This window comes from Helianthus annuus, chromosome 11, assembly GCF_002127325.2.
Source record: "Helianthus annuus cultivar XRQ/B chromosome 11, HanXRQr2.0-SUNRISE, whole genome shotgun sequence".
NCBI lineage: Eukaryota > Viridiplantae > Streptophyta > Magnoliopsida > Asterales > Asteraceae > Helianthus > Helianthus annuus.
In genome coordinates, this window is record NC_035443.2 from 95,374,880 (window position 1) to 95,386,728 (window position 11,849).

The following is an 11,849-nucleotide window of genomic DNA, read 5'->3' on the forward strand; positions in this document are numbered from 1 at the left end:
TGGGTCTCCACCCTTGTAACCGGTTTCGAGGGGGGGGTTTATAGGGTTGGGTTTCAATGGTTAGTTATAAGTTTAGTTAGGATTCAAAGATTTAGTTAGTGTGTTATGGTGTGTTATATAGTATATAGCGTGTTAGGGTGTTCGGGGACCCTAACTAGCTTAGAAAAATAAAAACAATGTGTTTGACAATATTTTTGTGTTCCGGGTAAAGTCCGGTTGTTCGGTTGGGTGTTGTTCCATTAAAGTGCTAAATTAATCCATAAGGTGTCTTTTATAATACTTTTAATGACACTTTTAATTCCCAACACTTTGGAAAGTATCTAGGACCATTTTGTCAAGTTTTTGCACATTACTAGCATAATTAAATGCTGAATTTTGTTATTTAGTGCAGAATTCTGCATTTAAAGTGTGTTTTAGGCACTTCCCGGCACTATAACTATCACCTAATGACACAATTTTATGGTCCTCACTTCCCTACACTCCCTACTAGTGTAGTACCCTATCTCTGGCTCATACTGGCCTCAAAAACATTGTCTGTCTAGGTGCTGGCATTGTCAGCATGTTTTCTGGGTTATCCGTTCAGTGTGCTAACTGTGCTTTGTACATCAAGTTTGTCACTAATATTTGTATGAAATAAATGAAGTGACAGTATGAAATGTGATGCATATGTATGTAACATAAAACAGAAAGCAGTTTAATCACGGTTGTAATGAAGCACAGTCATTAAGCACAAATGAAATATTAATTAATTGTACGGATACCTGTAATTGTGAGGGTTGTCACAGTATAACCTTCCAGAAAGCGATTTAAAGCTTGAAATTAGAATCTAATTAAATTGTAAAATCACTAAACATAAATACACACATAATAACACTAAAACACATATAATAGCACCAAAGCACATTGTTTTATTAATAACCAACATTGTTTTACATTGTACAATGATTACAGAACGCAGTTGTCACACATGGGTCCATTTCCGGCCTCACGAGGTAACAAATACATCCTAGTTGCTGTAGACTATGTCTCAAAATGGGCTGAAACTCAAGCTTTGCCCACAAACGATGCTAGGGTAGTTGTGAGGTTCTTAAAAAGTTTATTCGCCCGATTTGGTGCTCCAAAAGCACTAATCAGTGATCGTGGAACGCATTTTTTTAATTCGTAGTTAGAATGACCCTTGTCCCGTTATGGTGTTAATCATAGATTGGCTACGCCATATCATCCTCAAACAAGCGGGCAAGTGGAGGTCACGAATCGGGGTTTGAAAAGAATCCTTGAGCGGTCCATTAATAACAACCGCAAGGATTGGTCAGAGAAATTAGATGACGCTTTGTGGTCTTTTAGAACAGCATTCAAAACACCTATTGGGACCACACCTTTTAGGTTGGTTTACGGGAAAACCTGTCATCTACCTGTCGAGCTAGAACACAGGGCATTCTGGGCCTTGAAGATGGCAAATATGGATTTAAAAAGCGGAGGTGAAGCCTGTTTTCTACAAATCCACAAGCTCGAGGAGCTAAGAAACCATGCCTATGAAATTTCTAGCAGATACAGAGAACGAGTCAAGAAGTTTCATGACAAAAGATTGAGAGAACATAAAGATTTCCGCGTTGGGGATCTTGTCTTGTTATACTCCTCACGACTGCATTTATTCCCTGGGGAATTAAGATCCAGATGGACAGGTCCATATACGGTCAAGGAAGTATTTCCATACGGAGCCGTCACCATCGAAAATTTAAGCTGGGAAACTTTCAAAGTCAACGGTCATAGACTCAAAGGTTACATCAACAGACCGGTTGACCCCGTGGAGGAAATTCTCGAACTCCACGTCCTGCGCACTTAAAACGAGTGTGGGGAGAATGAGTCTAGCTATCGACTCGCTGACAAATTTAGTGAGCGTGTCTTCACACGCTAAGGGTAACTTTGTAAATATTAGTTTGTCATTTTTATTCTCAAGTTCGTTAATTTTTTGGTTTTAAACGTAGGTACATACAAGCTTGATCCATAACTTTTGGAATTTTGAAGTTGATTAGTTGTTAAAACATATGAAATATTGCAAAAATGGAAAAATTAGGTGAAATTTCGGAGTTAAAAGCTTTCTGTTAAAAATAACACAAAAAGGCACAGGTGTTGCACGGTCATGCCAAATCGGCATGGTCGTGCACTCCGTAATCAAAACAGACCAGAACTCGTGCATCGGACGGTCATCGGATCGCACTATCGTGCGACCGCTGCACTACCATGCAACCTGGTAACAACATTCGAACCAGGAATGCGATCCGGGATGGCACGACCGTGCGACCAGTCGCACGACCGTGCGACTCAAAATCTGAACAGTAAAAAGCGGGGTATTTTAGCAATTTTGCAGTAAAAACCTGTCAATTTTTCGAAACCCTAGCAGCCGCACGGGAGTTCCAGGTCGCCTACACCTAAAAATCAACCGATTTTTGCCTAGATTTCACTTCAATCATCTTCCAAGGTATGTATCCTACTTGTTTTGCAGATTAAACTTAGTTTTTGATATAGATCTGATGTTTGAATCAAAAAATTTTTGGGGTTTTCTTCATAAATATCAAATAAACCCTTGTTCTTGAGTGTTTGGTGCTAAATCGGTAGTTTTGATTCTGACAACCGGTGATTTATGGCTCTAATTACGCAATTAACTGGTTTAAAACAATAATAAGTAGTGTTTATGATGAAGATTAATCTAACTAGGCCGTTGGAATGCCTGGGAACGCCTCTTCGACATTTCAGTGCGTGTATGACGATCCACGAAGAAACTACTGAAAATTTAACGGTAATAAACTGAAACCGAACAAAATACTGACAATGCCGACAAATATTAAATTTTTGCGATATATTTTAGCTTCGTGATTAAAATTTTATATCCGTAGTCGAAACCGGATCGAAAAGCGGTTTAAAAACGACCAACGGCGCAAATTTACGCGCTTCTTACGCAACCAACGGTTAAACACTACAACAACGACTACCTGTACTATATCATATATTTTTAAATCCGAAATTTTATTTTAGGGTGTTCCGTGGAGCTCGGGTTTGGAAAACGGGTCTTGTAGGAGATTTCGAGCCACTTTAAATGCGAGATTGGGCTTGTGGGCCTTGGGCCCAAGCCCAAAGCCCATTAGCCAAATCCCATGTATATAAGGGGTGTTGCACCCCATTTCTTTTCATTCTCATCAAAACTCAGTAACACACACACGCACAATTCTCTCTCTCACTCGTTCACTCTTGTCCGGCGAAGGACCACGGCGGAGCCGGCCGGCCACCGGCAGAGCCGCGGTGGCGTCACGGCGGCACCACCACCGGCGGCGGTGGTTCGGCGGCTGATTTCCGGTGAGACACCCCCCTTTTCTCGGTTCCCCTTTCCGACAACACCCACCACACCCCTGAAACACCCCTTTTCTGTTCGATCTGTCCAATCGGACCACCACCACCATCGTTAGGAGGTGGTGATGAGCGATAACTGGTTCCAGAGGGCAAAGAGAGAGAGAGAGAGACGAGATAGAGAGAGAGAGGCCGAAGAGAGGGAGAGAGCGGCGGAGACAAAGCAGCGCCGCCGCTCACGGCGGCGGCAGTAGCGTCGACGGTGGTGCTTTGGCTCGATGACAGGAGCTCCGGTTCGAGGTATGTTCGGTTCAAAGTTCAAGGTTATTTTTGGTTCAAGGTTTGATTTTTGATTCTGGCTTGGGTCTCGGTTCGGGTTACAGAGGAAGCAGGCGAGTCAGCCGGGGCAGTCGAGTTAACTCAGTTAAACCGAGTTAACTCGACTCAGGTCCGGGTCAATTCAGTTCGGGTGTGGTCAAACCGGTCAGACAGTCAACGGATGGGTTCGGTTCAGGTTTGGTTCGGTCAACGGGCCAGCAGCTCAGTCAAACGGGTCGGTTCGGCTTGACTCCGCCAAACCGAGTCAACTCAGTGGTCGGGTCAGCGGTTCAGCTTAGCAGTTTGGTTCAAGCCAGCCAGTCGGGTCAGATTATGAAGCGGTTCGGGTCGACTCGGTCAAGCCTGGTCAACTCAGCGTGTCAACTTGGTCAACCTGGTTAACTCGGTCAACTCAGCTTTTTGATAAGAGATTTTAGTAAAGTCTTGGCGCGATAATTACTTATGCTATTTTTATATATAATTTTTATCTTACGTGATAACGAGCTCGAACCGACATAATTATAGTTTAAGTTTTTGTTTTGTCATTTTTACGAAAATTATTTATGTTGATGATTGAATATTGATTGATTTTTGAAAAATAATGACAACTATGTTGTCGGGAGCGTCCAAAAACAGAGGAAACTATGCCCGTTTTTCGAGGAAATCCTTTAAAACTAACGTGTTTTATTAAAAGACGCAACTTATTGTATTCGAGAAACTTTAATGAACACGAATGAATAATTATTTACAGATGACAACAACTCGCAACATCACAAAAAAACGACGATGCGGATATTATACTTTTGGCAAATCTTTTATAAAATAAAAGGCGATATAATATTTTCAATTCTCTTATTATTCTCGACAATTCTTTCGAGAATCAAACACTATGAATTCTTTTCTAAAATAAATATAATTTATATATTGATTTCAAATATCAAACGACGTCGTTTCATTTCATAAAATAAAGTAGTTATATAATTATTCATTTCAAGTATCGAACAACACGATTTCGTCTTATAAAATAAATATAGTATATATATTTATTTCAAATATCACACGACTCAAATTCGTTTTATAAAAATAAATATAGTTATATATATTATTTCAAGTACCCAACGACGCGACAATTGTCTTACTAAAATAAATATCGTTTATATATTTATTTGAAAAATTAAACGACAAGCATTCCTTTTATAAAAATAAATACAGCTTATATATGTATTTTAAAGTTCGCACATCACGAATCCTTTTATAAAATAGATATAGATTATTTATTTATTTCAGACTTCAAATAAACAATTCTTTTACTAAATAAATATAACTTTTTATATTTATTTTAAACGCCTAAACGGAATCTGCATATATTTTGACAAAGATCATACGAAACGCGATATATAATACGAGTTTGTTATATGATATTTTCATATAAATATTCTTTTTATACACGTACGACTTCTCGGGACGACAAGCGATTTCAACGATATATTTATATATTTTTATTTATAAATATTTATTTATTTTTAAATCTCTCGAGAATCAAGTCTTTTCAAGACTTATTGATTATTATCGACAATAAATGATACTTATTAAATATGACTTAATCATTTCCAATAAGTTAACTACTTAACCGTCAAATCGTTCGGTCAACGATTCGGTAGAGCTCGATGACACGTAGTTTACTTACTGCCCCTATTTAGAAACTTATAAGATATTCCGTGTTAGGAATATTGTAGAATGCACGCTAGCAAATCAAATCTAGGAAACGACATCACGAAGTCGTAATTAGCTAGCTTCACACAAGGCAATTCAGGTGAGTTCATAACCCCCACTTTTTACTGTTTTACATTTTTGTAAATGTTTTCGGGGTGGAAAGACATGCACGATTTTCAGAAACATACAAAGGATAAACAAAGACTGTATATTTTTAGACAAAACACTTTTTGCAAGAACATACAAAGTTTTGAACAAACGCAAAACTCGTATTTCTAAATCATATTACGAATGGATTTCGAGGAACTCTAATGATTTACGAACGGTTTATACTAAACATACCGGTTTTTACAAAAAAAATGCGTATATTCAAAATGTGAATGATTTTCATAACTAGGGACGGGTCGTCTGAGGATAATAAATAGAGACTAGGGAGTTGGCCTTAGAGGCTGGGAGGTTCAGCCTTAGAGGCTGGGGAGGTTCAGCCTTAGAGGCTGGGATAAAATACATGATACAATTATTTCAGACATTTTATACATGGTATGGTTAGCGTAGGGAGGGTTTTTACTACTTAGATCAGGTGAGTGGGTAGGTGGTACTTAAGGCCATTAATCCTCGTTGTAGGACCGAGTGTGACAACTCGTATTTCAGAACCCTTCGTTGTACTTTGATGTAACTTGCTTTGACTATATGTGATTATGTGATATGTGCTTTTAATGAATGCATGATATGTTATGTGAATGTGTATATGTTACATGAACCGAACCGCACAACCATCACTCGATCGCACAAGCCCATTTAGGCAGTATTGCTTATAACCGAAACCTATAAGGCAGCCCAAGTTGGGTTCGGCCCATCCCCCTTAGTCAATTAACCACTAGGGTGTTGTAAACATCTCACACTTTTACCAATACACTTCACACAAACCCTAGTGCTCTCTCTCTCTCCCTCTCAAACTCGACGGCAACATCTCTCTCTCTCGAAGCTTTTGGGTTCGGTCCAATCCTAGGTGTCTCTCCTTAATCGGTTAGTGTTTTACCTTGAGCGTATGATTGTTAATATGTTGGATTGCATGTTTTACATAATGATTTCAGTGATGATGTGTGTTTAATCATAATGTAAATCAATGAGTTTAGTGTTCATAAAATCGGCTTGTATGTGTGTAATGGAATATGTTCATGTTAATTGGATGTTATGCCATAGATCTAGATTCGGGTATTAGAACTGATCGGCTATGAGGTTGTTAAGTTATAGGGTTTGATCCGATTGATTGTTGATGAGTTAGTTGTTGTTCATGAATGGTTTGATTAGGGTTCATGAGAAATCGATTGAAATATGCTTGTTTGATCGATTCAGAGTTGTAGATGGAAACTGTTAAATGGAAACCTTGTGACAAAATTAATTGTTGATTAATTGTAAACAATGTAACTGATTTCGTGGATTAAGGAATGTAACCGATTGCTTGATTTATGGAATGTTTAAACTGATCGCACATGTCCAGCTCGATCGCACAAGATCAGGTCATGTAAGGCCTGATCCAATCGCAAAAGACAATCGCACAAGCAGGGTACCAACACGCTAAGCACCGTGTACAATCAGCTGATGCATGATCGCACAACATCTTGTGAATCGCACAAGCTGGTGCCGATCGCACAAGACGTTGGGCCACACACTTACATTGAATCTTGATACGCTGTTGGGCCGAGCAGCCCAAATCACCATCGCACAACCCATCCGAATCGTACAAGGTTACCCGGATCGCACAAGTCACTTATATGTTATTTATTTGGGCCGATATGTTATTGGACTGTTAGTTTTGGGCTGCAACAGGTTTGGGTCGGTTTGCTAATGGGCCGGGCATAAGGCTAATCGCACAACCAATTGTGGATCGCACAAGTTGTGCTGATCGCACAATCGGTTGGGCCGACTATCTTTTGGACTTAGACTTTTAAATCGCACAAGTTGAATGTATTGTTTGACTGTTAAAATGTTGCCATGTTCTATACGTGCTCGTAACGTGTTAACTTGTGTGAAACCTATGTGCTATGCTTGAGTCAAAACCTGACTTGTATGGTAACCCTGTTAGGACGTGGTTGACCACTCTTAGTTCAAGAAACCTTTTGTGTATCTGCCGAGCAAACCAAGGTGAGTTCATACAGCCAAGGCATGGGGTTCCCGGGTTGGGAATTGGGTTGGAAGATTTGAATTGGATAATTACTCGTACTTACGCTATTGCTAGACTATATACCATCGTCCTCAGGTTAGTCAGGACACTTACGTAAAACCTACGTAAACTAGTACTTACCACTGTCTCCCGGGTCAGGAGGACACTTATGTAAAACCTACGTAAACTCATACCTACTACTGTCTTCCGGGTCGGAAGGAAACTTACGTAAAACCTACGTAAACCCCACGCGTACCACTGTCCTCGGGGAAGGGCACTCACGTAAAACCTACGTGACCTTGTACGTATACCTGTTCTCGGACTAAGAAGAACACTTATGGTTACAATAGTCTAGTAGGGATAAACATGGGAAGCCCCCATTAGTAATAAATATAAGGCATGGGAAACCCCCACTATTAGTACATACATACATGGGAAGCCCCCACTAAATGAACATACGATTTTGCTATTTCGAACTTACTTTCTGTGAACTCGCTCAACTAGTTATTGACTCTCTGCTGCAAGCCTTGCAGGACCGTAGGTACATATGGAGCTTGCACAGGGAGGAGCAGGTCGTTGTGGGACATGGATCGTGGATGCCATGTTAACGTTTAAACATTGAACTTATGGTTTACATTGGATTTACATACTTATGCTTCCGCTACTCAAATTACGTTTTGTTAGACACCAATTATATTGTGGTGGGTTGTTTTGATTACTTTTAATAATTAAATGCTATGTTCAATATGATTGGTGGCTTGATCCTGGTCATGTCACGCTTCCAAGCGGTAGTACTCCGCGTGTGGATTTTGGGGGTGTGACAGATTGGTATCAGAGCCATTGGTTATAGAGAACTAGGTTTTAATATGGGAAAACGTTTTATTAAAACCAGACTATAACCAGTATAGTGCTCTCAACGATCCACAACGACGCTTCGCTCCACGTGCAAGACTCAACATCTTAGGTAATATGGTTTATGTTTATTACCTGCTTGCTAGAATTACATAGAACTTTGCTCGTAGTATGCCTAGATTTACATGACCCTATTACATGAGAATACCTATGTGCTTACACTCTTCTGTCATCGCACTACTCGCGAACCATTCTCACTTATGCTACTTTTACTATGAAGATCATGTCTGGACGTATTAACATGACTCAAGCCCAGTTGACGGCTCTCATTAACGAACAAGTTGCTGCGGCACTTGCAGCCGCACAAGCAGGAGGTATATCCTGTAGTTATAACTACACTAGGATCTTTAGATACTACACTTCTAAACCAACTCTTGTGTTTAAACTTTGTCCTATTCGTACACAATAGGTCAACCCGCACAGCAACTTGTCTACACATTCAAGAACTTCATGGACTGTCGTCCAAGCACATTCAGTGGCACAGAAGGAGCAGTGGGACTACTCCATTGGTTTGAGAAGCTCGAGTCGGTATTCGAGATGTGTGAATGCCCTGAGGCTCGCAGGGTCAAGTACGCCACTGGCACATTGGAAGGGATTGCGTTAACCTGGTGGAACGCGCAAGTTCAGATTCTAGGGTTGGCAGCTGCTAACGCCACCCCTTGGAACGATTTCAAGGAACTCATCAAACGAGAATACTGCACGCGTGATGATATCCACAAGTTGGAAGTGGAGCTTTATCATCTGAAAATGACGGGGTCGAAAATCAAGGCTTACACGAAACGGTCGAACGAACTGGCCATCTTGTGTCCAACCATGGTGGACCCTCCAATTAAGCGCATCGAGTTGTACCTCAAGGGTCTAGTGTCAAAAATTTAGAGCCATGTGACATCGGCTAACCTCGACAACATCCAAGACATTCAGCGTCTTGCTCATCGCCTCACAGATCAGGCAGTGGAACAGAACAAGCTGCCCAAACGTATCAGCGCTACTACTGCTATCACATCAGCCGCTACTCCTACTACCCCCAGTGACAACAAAAGAAAGTGGGATGGGGACTCTAGCAAAGGTTCAGCAACAGTTCAGTCTCAGGCTCAGCAGCAGAAGACTAACCACTACCAGAGTCCTAGTCAACAGTCTTCTTGTAGTCGTGGACAGAGAAGATATCAAGGATTTCACCCCAAGTGTCACAACTGCAACAGACACCACAGCGGCCAGTGCAACAAGGGTCGTTGCCAAAGGTGTCTCAAGGTGGGGCACGAGGCCAAAGACTGTAGGAGCCCACGGCCTGCGAATCAGAACCAGCAACTACAAATACCAGCACCACAGAACCAACAACAGCAGCCACAGCGTGGGAACCGGGGGTGTTTTTCCAGTGTGGGGCTGAAGGTCATTTCAAACGCGATTGCCCTCAATTGAACCAGAACCAGGATCGCAACAACAACAATCACCAGGGCAATGGGAACGACAACAACGGGGGAAACAACAACAATGGCAACGAAGCAAGGGGACGTGCTTTCGTACTGGGTCGAGGTGACGCAATGAACGATCCCAATGTGGTTATGGGTAAGTTCCTTCTCGATGACTTTTATGTTATTGTTTTGTTTGATTCGGGTGCGGATACTAGTTATGTGTCATCAAAAGTTAGTCAAATGTTAAAACGTACACCCACACCCCTAAACACCAAACATGTCGTAGAGCTAGCAAACGGTAAAAGTGTAGAAGCCTCTTATGTAGTCAAGGGTTGTAACATCGTCTTAGTCGGTCAAACCTTCACGATCGATCTTATTCCTATAGTCTTGGGAAGTTTTGATATCGTTATTGGGATGCATTGGTTATCCCAGCATCAGGCAGAAATCTTATGCAGCGAGAAGATCATTCGTATTCCTCGTTCTAGTCAAGAACCTCTCGAAGTTCAAGGCGACAAGAGTGGTGCTGTGGTTGGCATCATCTCTTTCTTGAAGGCTCAGAAATGTTTGCGGAAGGGTCACACCGCTATTTTGGCACTCGTTACTGACGCATCAACGAAGGAAAAGAAATTGGAAGACATTCCAGTTGTACGTGATTTCCCTCAGGTGTTTCCTGAAGATTTACCTGGTCTACCTACTCATCGTCAGGTCGAATTTCAAATCGAGCTCGCTCCAGGAGCAGCACCCATAGCTCGAGCACCGTATCGCTTAGCTCCAACTGAACTGGAAGAACTGTCAAAGCAACTACAAGAGCTCTTGGAAAAGGGCTTTATCGTCCTAGCTCTTCGCCTTGGGGAGCTCCAGTGTTATTCGTGAAAAAGAAGGACGGTACTTTCAGGATGTGCATAGACTACCGGGAACTCAACAAGGTGACGGTGAAGAACCGTTATCCTCTTCCACGTATAGACGATTTATTCGACCAGTTGCAAGGGTCGAGCTACTACTCCAAGATTGATCTAAGGACAGGTTACCATCAGCTGAGAGTCCGGGATGAGGACGTCTCCAAGACAGCATTCAGAACATGTTACGGCCACTACGAGTTTCTAGTCATGCCATTCGGGCTAACGAACGCGCCTGCAGTTTTCATGGATCTTATGAACAGGGTGTGCAAGCCCTAAGTTCGTCATTGTCTTCATCGACGACATTCTGATCTACTCCAAGAGTCAGGAGGAACACGAGCAGCACCTACGTTTTATCTTGGAACTCCTTCGAAAGGAACAACTGTACGCCAAGTTTTCAAAATGCGACTTCTGGCTTCGTGAAGTCCACTTTCTCGGCCACGTGGTAAACAAGGATGGGATTCATGTCGATCCATCCAAGGTAGATTCGATCAGAAACTGGCCGGCGCCTCGCACTCCAACGGAAATACGCCAATTCTTGGGTTTGGCGGGTTACTACAGGCGATTCATCAAAGACTTCTCCAAGATTACACAACCGCTTACATTACTGACACAGAAAGGTGTTGCTTATCGTTGGGGTAATACACAGGAAACAGCGTTTCAGCACTTAAAGGATAGACTTTGCAGTGCACCTATTCTCTCATTGCCAGAGGGCACGGACGATTTTGTGGTATATTGTGATGCATCCATCCAGGGTCTTGGATGTGTGTTAATGCAGCGTGACAAGGTCATTGCTTACGCTTCGCGCCAACTTAAGGTTCACGAACAAAACTACACGATGCACGATTTAGAGCTGGGAGCTGTTGTTTTCGCGCTTAAGATATGGCGACACTACCTGTACGGTACCAAGTGCACTATTTACACCGATCACAGGAGTCTCGAGCATATCATTAGACAGAAGGAATTGAACATGCGTCAACGTCGATGGGTTGAATTACTTAACGATTACGAATGCGCCATCAAGTACCATCCAGGCAAAGCCAATGTTGTGGCTGACGCCCTCAGTCGAAAAGACACTATACCTAAGCGCGTGCG

The 11,849-nt window shown here is 41.9% G+C and overlaps 1 long non-coding RNA gene across 1 annotated transcript; it reads left to right on the forward strand.

Moving 5' to 3' along the window:
- Nucleotides 1-3,216: 3,216 nt before the first annotated feature.
- On the forward strand, nucleotides 3,217-4,128 carry LOC110938499. The gene is made up of 2 exons (XR_002591438.2): nucleotides 3,217-3,642; nucleotides 3,728-4,128. It is a non-coding gene; the product is annotated as an uncharacterized LOC110938499 (long non-coding RNA).
- Nucleotides 4,129-11,849: the final 7,721 nt, after the last annotated feature.